The sequence below is a fragment of the Pezoporus flaviventris genome, unplaced genomic scaffold (genome assembly GCF_033815535.1).
Source record: "Pezoporus flaviventris isolate CSIRO_AGI_PZ_B2104156 unplaced genomic scaffold, CSIRO_AGI_Pfla_v1 ptg000076l, whole genome shotgun sequence".
Taxonomy (NCBI): Eukaryota; Metazoa; Chordata; class Aves; order Psittaciformes; family Psittacidae; genus Pezoporus; species Pezoporus flaviventris.
The window spans coordinates 1,399,607-1,413,723 of record NW_026892624.1 but is presented as its reverse complement, the minus strand read 5'-3'; positions in this window follow the sequence as shown (position 1 = coordinate 1,413,723).

Genomic DNA, 14,117 nt, shown 5'->3' with positions numbered 1-14,117 from the left:
GTGGAATATGGTCAAGGGAAGGAGAGGGTTGTGTGAGAGTTGGCTGATATTCAAGGATAATAAGGACATGGAGCTGCTGGAGCAAGTCCAGAGGAGGGCCACGAGGATGATCAGAGGACTGGAGCACCTCCCATATGAAGACAGGCTGAGAAAGTTGGGGCTGTTCAGCCTGGAGAAGAGAAGGCTGCATGGAGACCTCATAGCAGCCTTCCAGTTTCTGAAGGGGGCCTATAGGGATGCTGGAGAGGGACTCTTCATTAGGGACTGTAGTGATAGGGCTAGGGGTAATGGGTTAAAACTTAAACAGGGGAAGTTTAGATTGGATATAAGGAGGAAATTCTTTCCTGTTAGGGTGGTGAGGCACTGGAATGGGTTGCCCAGGGAGGTTGTGAATGCTCCGTCCCTGGCAGCGTTCAAGACCAGCTTGGATGAGGCCTTGGGTGATATGATTTAGTGTAAGGTGTCCCTGCCCACGGCAGGGAGGTTGGAACTAGATGATCTTAAGGTCCTTTCCAACCCTAATTATTCTATGATTCTATGATTCTATGACACCAAAAGGGTGGTGGGGCACAGACATGTTGGGGTACGCCTGATATGGGATATGCTACAGAGCCCTCCCAGGAGACCACCATGAGGACCCAGCTGCAAATCCTGTCACATGCAGAGACTGATTCTGTGAACTGGACCATGAAGGAAAGGACCTTAAAGGAATCCCCCAAACAGCCATGCGAATGAGAAAAACCAACTGATGGGCTTGTGAACCACACACTGGCTTTTGAAGTGTCACACAGTGAGGGCAGGTGGTTGGCAGACCTTCCTTTGCCTGTGGTTGTGGGGATCTTCTAGCTACCTGTAAAGCCACTATGGGCTGCTGCTATGTACGTTGCCTTGTCCTTAGGGCAATGACCAAACAAAAGGTTTCAGGAAGGTTGGTCTGACTGAGGAAGGGGGAATGCCTTCTTGTCTGGGCCTGCAGAAGCCAAAGAAAAGAGCATGGCCACAAAAGTGTCAGCAGTGTTCAAGGAAATAAAGGAAAAGCCTGGAGAAGTCTGACTGGCAACCAAGTTCCCCCATTCCCTGTCAGCAAATTTTCTCTCTTCTTGAGCTAAATTGATTGCTCTGTGTTTCCTTTCACAAGCATGTGTAAAAGCATGTGAGCAGACCTCTACCACAGCTTCTGTTAGCAGGGATTTACCATCTTCCTGGGGAGGTGGAAAGCTTTGGGGTTATAAATTACCTTTTTGAAGCTTCTGAAAGGAGAAATGCTGGTCTCAACAGAAGCCAAGTGATAACCTGGCTTATGAACCAGGATGCTTATAGCTTAGAGAAGGCAGCAAGGAAGCACTGTAAAAGAAACAGGCGGTTGTGGCAGAGCTCGATGCACTATGGGAAGCAGAGTTGGTGGATATGCAACTATTTTCCATCATAATGATGGTGTTGGCACCCCATCAATAACTGCATAGACATTCAAGAATTAGTTTCTATTTGATATTCACCACCTTATAATGCTTGATGGACGTTAATATTTTCCTTTTCAGCCACATACATATACAACTGAAGGAAGTCGTGTATATCTTCTCTCTTTTCCCTCCACCTGAAGGAAGAGTGCTAACATGTTAGGTTTAACAAACACAAAACAGTGTGTGGACATGCAAGTAGAAGTGAATGTAGTACATGTTAAGAGATCTTCACTTTCACATTTTAACTGCCTTATTTCTCATAAAATGTGTGATGGGTCATCACTATAATCTTACTCATTATGATTTCAGAAATTTTTACATCTTGCTGGCAATAGTAACTCAGTTGGTTTTGCAAGCAACAAATCTCCTTACTAGCTGTGTGCCATGCCCTCCAAGCATCATGCTGTCCACCTCATGATATTCCAGTGATGTGAGAGGTATAATACAAAACCTTTGTTTTCAGCAGTGTTGAAATAATGGGATAAATAACCTTTGCAGCCCTCAGTACCCAAAGCCTAGGAAATGCTGCTTAATTTCATGGGTAGAAAATTTAAAGAGTCAGTGAAGCATATACTCAGGCTGGACACTCCTACGTGTACGAATTCACCACCATGGGTGATAAACTGCACGTGCACTCTTACCTGTGAAGCTGATTAACAACAAAGTAGGTGTCCCAGCCTTTGGCATTATGTGCTAGGAAAGATAGCTGCAAAACTCTGTCCAGAAACAGCTGAGTAAAGCCCACAACACATATTCTCCCATCCTTACTCAGCTTTCCCCTCTGTCCCTTCCTCTTCAACCCAATGGGCAACTGGTGCCAACTCCATGGCAAAAATGTAGTTTGGGTTATGTGTTGCAGTTTCCTGCATACATTCCACGTCATAGTTAATATAGCAGCCCTGCCTCTGGAATTTCGATCACAGGCATCAAACACCAGTGGTGTTCGACACTGCAGATCTGTTCACAGCACAGCTCGCACCTCTGGCCTTGACACTGGTGATGTTTCTCTGCCATGGGTTTTAGACTCTTCACAGAAATCTTAGCCAAATTGTCAGTTTGTTTTTAACAGATGGAGCCTTCTGCCTCCTCAAACATGTCCCAGACCGGCACAGGAGCTTTCACCTGAGGCACTTGATCTGTCCCCAGGTTCACTGCACAGCCATGAGGCAAGCAGAGCCAGCAATACTATTTATAGCTACAGCCATGGTTATACAATGTATGACAAATCTCAGGGAAGTTTCTTACCCCCAAATACCTTCCTCAACATATAATGTTAATCCTCTAAAAGGAGGAAGCAGATCTTGCAATATTGAAGACCAGTATTTGGCTTGAAAGTCCCGCAAATGTTTTCCCCCCGAGGATGAGTATGTTTATATGTTGCAGCTTCTCAAACAAGATGTCAGTCAACATGACCCTCCTGCACACAGCCCACCCCAGTTTGACCTGTAGGTCTTCTACTCTGCTTAGCAGTTCTGCTCCTGTTCTGTTCCTCACAGCTGTAAGCTCTGTGTAATGCTGCCAGAAAAACAGATTATTGTGACTGTTATTTAGATGAATTAAAAAAACCACCACTTTCTGTTATGGTTTTGAATCAAAGTATATGTCCTAATGGCTTTTACAATAATGGCAGCTGGGCAGAAAGACTCATCAGAACACAGTTCTCTTTTACTTTGCACTGAGTCTAAAAATTTCACAGCCTCTATACAGCACAAATTAACAGTGAGAGATTACAGAGCTATAAATGCCAAGTTTCAAGACAGAGCAGAGAGTTATCACCAGGTTCAAACAGGTGATATAAATGATCAAAATCTGCTCTACACCCCAAACAAAATACACTTCATGTTGTGACACCTGATCTAAGTTAACTAAGCTGTATTCTACGTATTGTCTAGTGTTGAACCTCAGGACCAGCCATCACCACTGCTGAACATGTGCCACAGAAGACATGGAGTGATCTGCCACCTCTTCCAACACCCCTGGTACATTTGAGAGTGGGGTAAATGTGGGCATTCAAATGGTCCCTCAGTGCTTGGGGATGCAGCCAGTGGAAGCCCTGGAAAGCATCCTTGTGTTCAGCAGCCTCTTGCTTTTCAGGATGCTGCAGTAACTGGTAAATCCCTTCCAGGGGATCATCTTCTGCCCTGGTGAAAGACATGCTTATTGGCCCACTAGGTTCAGAAATGCAGTTGGCATATAAAAGCCTCCAGTTGGAGGCTACAAACAATTGAATCCAAGTGCAGAGTCTGTATTGGGAAACTACCTTAAAAATCTCCCATCACTGTCACTGTTGAAACAATGCCACAAAAGCTTGTAGCTGGAGAACACTAACCACTGTTTCAGTCACAGTCATTTAATCTTCCCCAGAGCACATCTAGCTGAAATCAACTCTGAGTAACTCCCACTGACCAAGCTCTACTGACCAATGGCACAATATGGCAACCATACCAATTTTTAAGAGGAAGGTGACAGTGTGCCTAAGACAAGTGCTGCACAGACACTCAGTGTAATAATATCTGGCCTATGATATTTGCAAATGCAATAGAAGAAATTTTGGACAGCGGTAAACAGTCAGTTGCACAGCACAACAGTCACAGCAAAAAAAAAAAAAAAAAAAAAACAACCAAAAAAACCCCAAAACAAATCCAAAAACCTTTACTAGAGAAAAATAACGGTGCATCTTGGTGTGGACTTTGCTGAGCTACAGCCAGGATGAACAAACAGTTGTGGCAGTTGAGGAGCAGTCCTCCCTGAATTCAAGGCAAATGAAGGAGTTCTGAAATCAGTAGAAGCCCCCATTCACAGAATAGCTCAATAAAGGGAGAACATGTTGTTTAGGTAGAAAGAGGAAAACAGTACAGTGCATTGCAAAGATGCAGTGAAGGGCTATAGAGGGAAAAACACGTAGGTTCTGAACTGGTAAATAAATGACAACAGTGGAACAAACACAGACTGCAAGTGCAATCAAAGAGAATATGCACAGCAATACAGTTGCAATGGACCTTTTTTGGAGGGCTACCCATCCCACAGGTGTTTGCAAGATCAACCCTGCAGAGCTTGGTCACAAAAAAACTGGAGTCAAGTTTGCTTTGCTAACTGCATGATGCATTAGCAAGACACACAGGAAAAGGGAAGATGGGTATCTCCCATTTCAAAATTAACTATTGGGACTTACTACTCTCAATATACACAAGTCTTCCAGGGCTCCTGCAGATCCAGAAGCATCTGTACTTACACTCTTTTTCTAGCTTATACCAGTTAAAGGAAAGATATTCTGCACAAAGCCTGGCCCCTCAGATTGACCTCTCTGCCTTTTCTGTATTCTCTTCCAGGTGCCAAGATATACGTTATTAATCTTTTTTCATAACCTTCCAAGTTAATCGCCCAGTAAGTGACTCATTCTTGCCAAAGACACAAATTAGCTCTGCTTACACCCTCCTGCATGAAGTTCCTTGTAGGATGACATATTCTCTTTCTCAGATATCCTGCTCAGACTATTTTACAGGCATATGCACAAACAACATCTTTTTGATCAATATGCTTTCCCTGCTTATTAAAACAAAGCATTGAGCACCCAGCAGGGTAAATTTTCATTTCATCACCAGAGCTGCAGGCAGTGTATTCCAGTTAGTTTACAGTATTAGGTAAAAACACTTCTTTTCCTGTTCAGTAAACTCAAGTAAAGCTTCTTTTCCTGTTCAGTAAACTCAAGATAAGGACTGCACTGCACATTAGCCAGAAGGCCACTGACCTTCATTTACCGAGAATCTTTTAAGTTAAAATGCAGTGACTGTATGTTTTAGGCGGGTAATGGGGACTTCAATATAACAGAATGTCGCAGGAACATTGTTACAAGCTATCTTCTGTGATAAAGGCAGACATGATTAATACCTTTTATTTATCCCTTGGTATTACCATTAGGATCAAAAACCTGTGAAACAATGTCATCAACCACAGCATTCAAAGATAAATCAAGAAAACAAGTCAACACAATTCAGGTAAGGACAACTGTCAGCATGCTGCAACAATAGGAGCTAAAATTATAAAAGCAATTCACTACTCCATGGGTTTCCATGGACACTGTGCCTTGATAATTTATTATTAAGTGAGAAATAATTACATGGTAATGGCACTTTCTGTGTTTTCAGGGAAACACTAAATTTAAAACTGCAAAAATTAGTTTCCCATAGGACTTTGTTTCTTTCTATAAACTAATAGGAAAAACCTATTAATAACAAAAACTTTTCTCCATGTGTTCATATACAGAAATGTTGCCAGATTCAACTCCAGGTCAGCCTTGGCTTTCTGCAAGAGCAGACCACAACTCCCGATTCCTCCTGGATCACCTGCCCCAGCTTCCACTCCTCTTTTATGTCTGAGTTCACTTAGGAGCTCCTTACACACTCGTGCCAGTCTCCTTCTTTGATTTTCTACTTCTTTAAAAGGAGCTTTCTTGATCTTGGAGGGGTGATCATAGAATCGTAGAATCACAGAATGGTTTGGGTTGGAAAGGACCTTAAGATCATCTAGTTCCAGCCCCATGCCACGGGCAGGGACACCTCACTCTAGATCATATTGCCCAAGGATCTGTACAACCTGGCATTGAGCACCGTCAGGGAGGGAGCATTTACTGCTTCTTTGGGCAACCCATTCCAGTGCCTCACCACCCTCACAGCAAAGAGCTTCTTCCTTATATACAACCCAAAACCCCTCTATTGAACCCATTACTGCAGTCCCTAATGAAGAGTCCCTCCCCAGCATCCCTATAGGCCCCCTTCAGATAGTGGAAGGCTGCTATGAGGTCTCCACGCAGCCTTCTCTTCTCCAGGCTGAACAGCCCCAACTTTCTCAGCCTGTCTTCATACAGGAGGTGCTCCAGTCCCCTGATCATCCTCGTGGCCCTTCTCTAGACTTGCTCCAACAGTGCCATGTCCTTCTTACGTTGAGGACACCAGGACTGCACACAATACTCCAAGTGAGGTCTCACAAGAGCAGAGTAGAGGGGCAGGATCACCTCCTTCGACCTGCTGGTCATGCTCCTTTTGATGCAGCCCACGGTTGGCGTTCTGGGCTGCAAGCACACACTGAAGCCAGCCCATGTTCATTTTCTCATTGACCAACACCCCCGAGTCCTTCTCTACAGGGCTGCTCTGAATCTCTTCTCTGCCCAACCTGTAGCTGTGCCTGGGGTTCCTCTGACCCAGGTGTAGGACCTTGCACTTGGCATGGTTAAACTTCATGAGGTTGGCATCAGCCCACCTCACAAGTGTGTCAGGGTCCCTCTGGATGGCATTCCTTCCCTCCAGCGTATCAACCGAACCACACAGCTTGGTGTCATCGGCAAACTTGCTGAGGGCGCACTCAATCCCACTGTCCATGTCACTGACAAAGATGTTGAACAAGACCGGTCCCAACACCGATCCCTGAGGGACACCACTCGTTACTGGTCTCCAGACGGACATTGAGCCATTGACCACAACTGTTTGTGTGCGGCCATCCAGCCAGTTCTTTATCCACAGAGTGGTCCATCCATCAAATTGATGTCTCTCCAATTTAGAGACAAGGATGTCATGTGGGACAGTGTCAAAAGCTTTACACAAGTCCAGGTAGATGATATCTGCCTACTCCTGTCCATCAGTTCTGTAGCCCCATCATAGAAGGCCACCAACTTGGTCAGGAGGATTTCCCCTTAGTGAAGCCATGCTGGCTGTCACCAAGCACCTTGCTGTTTTTCATGTGCCTTAGCATGCCTTCCAGGAGAATCTGCTCCAAGATTTTGCCAGGCACAGAGGTGAGAATGACTGGTCTGTAATTCCCTGGGTCATTCATTTCCCCCTTCTTGAAAATGGGGGTTATATTTCCCTTTTTCCAGTCGTTGGGAACTTCACCTGACTGACACGATTTCTCAAATATGATGGCCAGTGGCTTCGCAACTTCATGTGCCAGCTCCTTCAGGACCCATGGATGGATCTCATCAGGACCCATGGACTTGTGCACATTCAGATTTTTAAGATGGTCTCGAACCAGTTCCTCTCCTACAGTGGTCCCAGGGTCTTCGTTCTCACAGTCCCTGCAACTGCCTTCCAAGACTTGGGTGGTGTGGCCAGAGCCTTTGCCAGTGAAGACCGAGGCAAAGAAGTCATTCAGAACCTCAGCCTTCTCCAAATCCTGTGTAGCCAGTTCTCCCAAGATCTTCCTGAGGGGGCCTACATTCTCCTTACAAGAGAGATGCTCTGGACCCCTCACCATCCTCATGGCCTTCGCTGGACCCTTTCCAGCAGCATCTTGTCTTTTTTGCACTGAGGAGCCCAGGACCCAACCCAAACCCCCTTATTTGCAGGTTTGACTACACTCCTTCATTGCTGACTCCTCTGCTTCCCCCCCACCCCTGAGCTGCCCAAGAGGATGTGGAATGGTGATAAGGGTTAGTCCATAACAGCTCTTCTTTGCTGCTCCTTCCTCCTCACACATTCTTCTGAATGCTGGTGATGATGTAGGCTTTTGGAGGCCAATTCAGACTTTCAAGAACAGTGCAGCTTTTGATAAACCCTATGAAGAGTAGGAGATCAGAAAAAACACACCCTGTCTACTCAGAATTTTGCATTTGCCAACCACAAATGAAGATACGGCTTCCAGAAAGAATACTTGTAGGCAGTCCATGGCCTTTCCACATTACACTTTCTGCTCTTTCAGCATGCAGTACTGTTCTGGTGGTCAAGGTGCTGTGGCTTGGTTGCTGCCCCTTGCCTGCTCTGCCTCCTGTGTCCTAGCAGGCCTGGCTTCTTTGTGCTCTGCAGTTACAAACCAGGAAAACTCTGCCTGGCTGTAGCTCCTCGCAGCTGTGCATGCTCCACTGTTAGTCATCTCACCTGCTGGGTCACACAAGATGCTCCCAAGGTACATTGTTGTCCTGGGTTTAGTAGTAGCAGTCAATTTTTCTCCTTCTTAGTCACTGGTGCAGCGCTGTGTTTTAACTTTCAGCTTGGGAACAGAGCTGATAACATTGATGTTTACTCTGACCAAGGACTTTGTGAGTCTCATGCTCTGCCAGGGAGGAGGGGAAGCCGGGAGGAAGCAGAGACGGGATACCTGACCCAAATAGCCAAAGAGGTATTCCGTACCACAGCACGTCATGCCCGGGGAGGTAACTGGGAGTTACCCAGAAGGGCACGCTCTTCTCAGTCAGGCTCATTTCGGTGCGTGGTATCGTATTCTCTTCCCTTGTTATTTCCCTTATTATTATTGGTGGCAGCAGCAGTGATCTGTGTTATACCTTAGTTACTAAACTGTTCTTATCTTAACCTGTGGGAGTTACATTCTTTTGATTCTCCTCCCCATCCCTCCCAGAGCGGGAAGTGGGGGAGGGGGGGAAGGGAGAAAAGAAAGAAAGGAGGGGAGGAGTAGAAACTGTGTGGCTGACTGGGTTTAAACCATGCCAGTTCTTTTGGCACCCAGTGCTGGGCACGAGGGGTTGAGGCAACGACAGATCTGACCAAAGTGTGTCTACTCGTATTTGTGATAAGCATTCATTGTTTCAGATTAATAGTCACTTGTCACAATGCTGATTTATTGTCTCTCAAGGTTGTTCTTCTTGATCTCGCAGTTTCAGTATATTGTATCTTACTTCCATCCAGTATTTGCTGTATTGGTGTTTTTCAAGTGTAGGGCTTGGGCTAAGGTGCTTGTCCCATTGTACTTTATGGTAATGACTTGTAATACAATAGAATCATTGATCATGAAACTGATCTGGCTTATGTTCCCAACGTGGCCAACACCTTTATACTTTGGGAGGTATATAATAGAAGTGCTTAGCAATTACACATCTTTTTTCTCCTTCTCGGGTGGTCAACCTGGGAAGAAGACATTCTTTTACCCTCCCAGTCCCATCCAAGCCATTTAGAGCATCATTTGAGAGTTTTGAATTTTTTTCATGGCCTTTTAATACTGTTTAGACCTGTTTGCTGATTGCGATGGGGATCACCATGTTGGCAAGCATACAGAGTGTGTTTTGCCCACGACTGATTTCAAGAGTTAAGCAGAGTCAGGTTTGGGTCTTGTCTGGACCAAATGACAATATAGGAGGACCAAGAGATTTTCCCCAAGGCTGGACAGCCAGGAGTGACAGGGTGTGTGGGATAGTATGGGCAAGTATCTAGGCCAGTGGATCCCTGCAGTGCTTTGAAATTTCACCACTGAACAAGTGCCAGTCGTGACCACAACAGTGCAACTGTGGTAATATCGCACCAACTGAGACTCCCTGATCCCTATCCATCAGCTGATCTGTAGACTGGAGAGTCAGGGAATGATCAGCAGGACCTGCACACCCTTTAATAGCCACATATGGCCAGTGCAAAAGTCTAATGGAGAGTGGAGACTAACAGGAGACTATCGTGGCCTGAATGAAGTCACACCACCATTGAGTGCTGCCGTACCGGACATGCTAGAACTTCAGTATGAACTAGAGTCAAAGGCAGCCAAGTGGTGTGCCACGACTGATATTGCCAATGCATTTTTCTCAATTCCTTTGGCAGCAGAGTGCAGGCCACAGTTTGGTTTACTTGGAGGGGTGTCCAGTTCACTTGGAACCGACTGCCCCAGGGGTGGAAACACAGCCCTACCATTTGCCACGGACTGATCCAGACTGCACTGGAAGAGGGGCAAGCTCCAGAACACCTGCAATACATTGATGACATTATTGTGTGGAGCAATACAGTGGAAGAAGTCTTTGAGAAAGGGAGGAAAATAATCCAAACCCTGCTGAAAGCCGGTTTTGCCATAAAATGGAGTAAGGTCAAGGGGATTCTCCTGCACAGGAGATTCAATTTTTGGGACTAAAATGGCAAGATGGACGTAGACAGATCCCCACAGATGTGATCAACAAGATAACAGCAATATCTCCACCAACTAATAAGAAAGAAACGCAAGCTTTCTTGGGTGCTGTGGGGTTCTGGAGAATGCACATCCCAAATTACAGTTTGATTGTAAGCCCTCTCTATCATGTGACCCAGAAGGAGAAAGATGAGAACTGTCATGGTTTAAACCCAGTCAGGTAACTTGTTCACTCACTCCCAGTGAGTGGTGCCAGGCTGACAACAATCGAGGCCCCCCCCCCCCGGGGGCTCTCCCCTTCCCCGCTCCCAGAGGAATGGGGAGGAGGATCGAAAGGGTGCAACTCCTACGGGTTGAGACAAGAACAGTCCAGCAACCAATGTACAACACAAATCACCACCGCTACCACCAACGACAACAATGATAAGAGAAAATAACAAGGGAAGAGAATACGATACCACCGGCCAAGAAACGAGTCCCACCCGGAAGCCCCGTGTCCTTCCCAGTAACTCCCAGTTACCCCCCACCCCAGGCATGATGTGCTGTGGTATGGAATACCTCCTTGGCTAGCCCCGGTCAGGCGCCCCATCTCTGCTTCCTCACGGCTTCCCCTCCTCCCTGGCAGAGCATGAGCCTCACAAAGTCCTTGGTCAGGGTAAACATCACTTAGCAACAACCAACAACATCAGTGTCACCAGCACTGTTCCCAGGCTGTAAGTCAAAACACAGCACTGCACCAGCTACCACGAAGGAGAAACATGACTGCTACTGCTGAACCCAGGACAGGGGCCCTGAGCAACAGCAAGCCTTTGAGCAAATTAAACGTGAGATAGTTCATGTAGGAGCCCTTGGACCAGTCCGGACCAGGCCAAATGTAAAACATGTACTGTACACTGCAGCTGGGGAGAACGGTGCTACCTGGAGCCTCTGGCAGAAAGCTCCAGGGGAGACTCGAGGTCGACCCCTCGGCTTTTGGAGTCGGGGATACAAAGGATCTGAACCCAGCTATACCCCAACTGAGAAAGAGAAACTGGCAGCCTATAAAGGGGTTTGAGCTGCTGCAGAAGTGACTGGCACTGAAGCACAGCTCCCCCTGCCACCCTGGTTGCCCGTGCTGGGCTGGATGTTCAAAGGCAGGGTCTCCTCTACACATCATGCAACTGATGCTACATGGAGTAAATGGGCTGCACTAATTACACAACAGCTCGAATAGGAAATCTCAGTCGTCCAGGCATTCTAGAAGTCATCATGGACTGGCCAGAGGGCAAAGATTTTGGAATGTCACCAGAGGAGGAGGTGGTGCGTGCTGAAGAGGCCCCAGTATATAATAAACTGTCAGAAAGTGAAAAGCAGTATGCCTTGTTTACTGATGGCTCTTGGCGTACTGTGGAAAAGCATCGGAGATGGAAGGCAGCTGTATGGAGTCCTCAACAACAAGTTGCAGAAACTGCTGACGGAGAGGGTGAATCGAGTCAGTTTGCCGAGGTGAAAGCCATCCAGCTGGCCCTGGACATTGCTGAACGAGAAAAGTGGCCAGTACTTTACCTCTATACTGACTCATGGATGGTGGCAAATGCCCTGTGGGGGTGGTTGAAGCAATGGAAGCAGAGCAACTGGCAACGCAGAGGTAAACCCATCTGGGCTGCTGCACTGTGGAAAGATATTGCTGCCCGGGTGCAGAACCTGGTGGTGAAGGTACGTCATGTAGATGCTCATGCACCCAAGAGTCGGGCCACTGAGGAACACCAGAACAACCAACAAGTGGATAAAGCGGCTAAGATTGAAGGGGCTCAGATGGACTTAGATTGGCAACATAAAGGTGAGTTATTTTTGGCCCAGTGGTCCCATGACACTTCACGCCATCAGGGCAGAGATGCAACATAGAGATGGGTCTGTGATCGAGGGGTGGACTTAACAATGGATGCTATTGCCCAGGTTATTCATGAGTGTGAAACATGTGCTGCAATTAAGCAAGCCAAACAGTTAAAGCCTCTTTGGTATGGAGGACGATGGTTGAAGTATAAATATGGGGAGGCCTGGCAGATTGACTATATCACACTGCCACCAACCCGCCAAGGCAAGCGCCATGTGCTTACCATGGTGGAAGCAACCACCGGGTGGCTGGAAACATACGCTGTGCCCCATGCCACTGCCCGGAACACCATCCTGGGCCTTGAGAAACAGATTTTGTGGCAACACAGCACCCCAGAGAGAACTGAGTCAGACAATGGGACTCATTTCTGCAACAACCTTATAGACACTTGGGCCAAAGAGTGTGGCATTGAGTGGGTATATCACATCCCCTACCATGCACCAGCCTCTGGGAAAATAGAATGGTACAATGGGCTGTTAAAAACTACACTGAGAGCAATGGGTGGTGGGACTTTCAAACATTGGGATACACACTTACCAAAGGCCACCTGGTTGGTCAACACCAGAGGATCTGCCAACAGGTCTGGCCCAGCCCAGTCAGAACTTTTGCATACTGTAGAGGGGGACAAAGTTCCTGTGGTGCACATAAAGAATTTGCTGGGGAAGACAGTCTGGGTTATTCCTGCTTCGGGTAAAGGCAAACCCACTCGTGGGATTGCTTTTGCTCAGGGACCTGGATATACTTGGTGGGTAATGCGGGAAGATGGGGAAGACCTCAAGGGGATTTGATTTTAGGGGAAAACAGCCAATGAACCAATGAACTTAATTGTATGCTGTTGCTGTGTAATACTTTTATAGCCCCACAACTAGATGTCTCCAAGTCACCAGCGACTGGCCCTGACTTCCCTCCAACCAGCATCCCAACAGAGAATGAACTTTGACAGAACCAGAGAAGTTCCACAGTACAGGAACGATCAGCATCAGCAGACAATGACCCAACACTGCACACAGCCTCTCCTGCTCCGAAAGACTGTTACAAGAGATGGAACCTGGACCTAATCATGGACCTAATGGACTCAGCAGCATTATAGGGATTGGTCCATACACTACAAAATGATCTTTTTCTCTCTGTATGTGTATATGGATGTATATAGATGTAAGAGCGATGGTATATTGAAAATGTGGGATCTGAGCATGATGTGAATGGTATGGAATAACGGGTACTGCAGTAGCAGTCAATTTTTCTCCTTCTTAGTTGCTGGTGCAGCGCTGTGTTCTAACTTTCAGCTTGGGAACAGAGCTGATAACACTGATGTTTAACTCTGACCAAGGACTTTGTGAGTCTCATGCTCTGCCAGGGAGGAGGCGAAGCCGGGAGGAAGCAGAGACGGGATACCTGACCCAAACTAGCCAAAGAGGTATTCCGTACCACAGCACATCATGCCCGGGGAGGTAACTGGGAGTTACCCAGAAGGGCACGCTCTTCTCAGTCAGGCTCATTTCGGTGCGTGGTATCATATTCTCTTCCCTTGTTATTTCCCTTATCATTATTATTATTGGTGGCAGCAGCAGTGGTTTGTGTTATACCTTAGTTACTGGACTGTTCTTAACCCGTGGGAGTTAACATTCTTTCAATTCTCCTCCCCATCCCTCCCAGAGCGGGAAGGGGGGGAGGGGAGAAAAGAAAGAAAGGGGGGGAGGAGTAGAAACTGTGTGGCTGACTGGGTTTAAACCACAACAATTTTACACAGTCAAACGAGGCCTGAAACAGTAATGCAGGGGTAGGACCTAACTGCGAGTTTGGGGGAGTGGTTGAACTGGGGTGAGTTGGCTGTGAGGGTCGGTTGGTGCCTGGGGACTAGCTGGGCATTGTCAGTGGGTGGCAAGCATGACTTGTGGGGTTTTGGGGGGACAGGGCTCACCCCTCCCTTCCTCCTTCCCTCCTCCCATTGATATTAC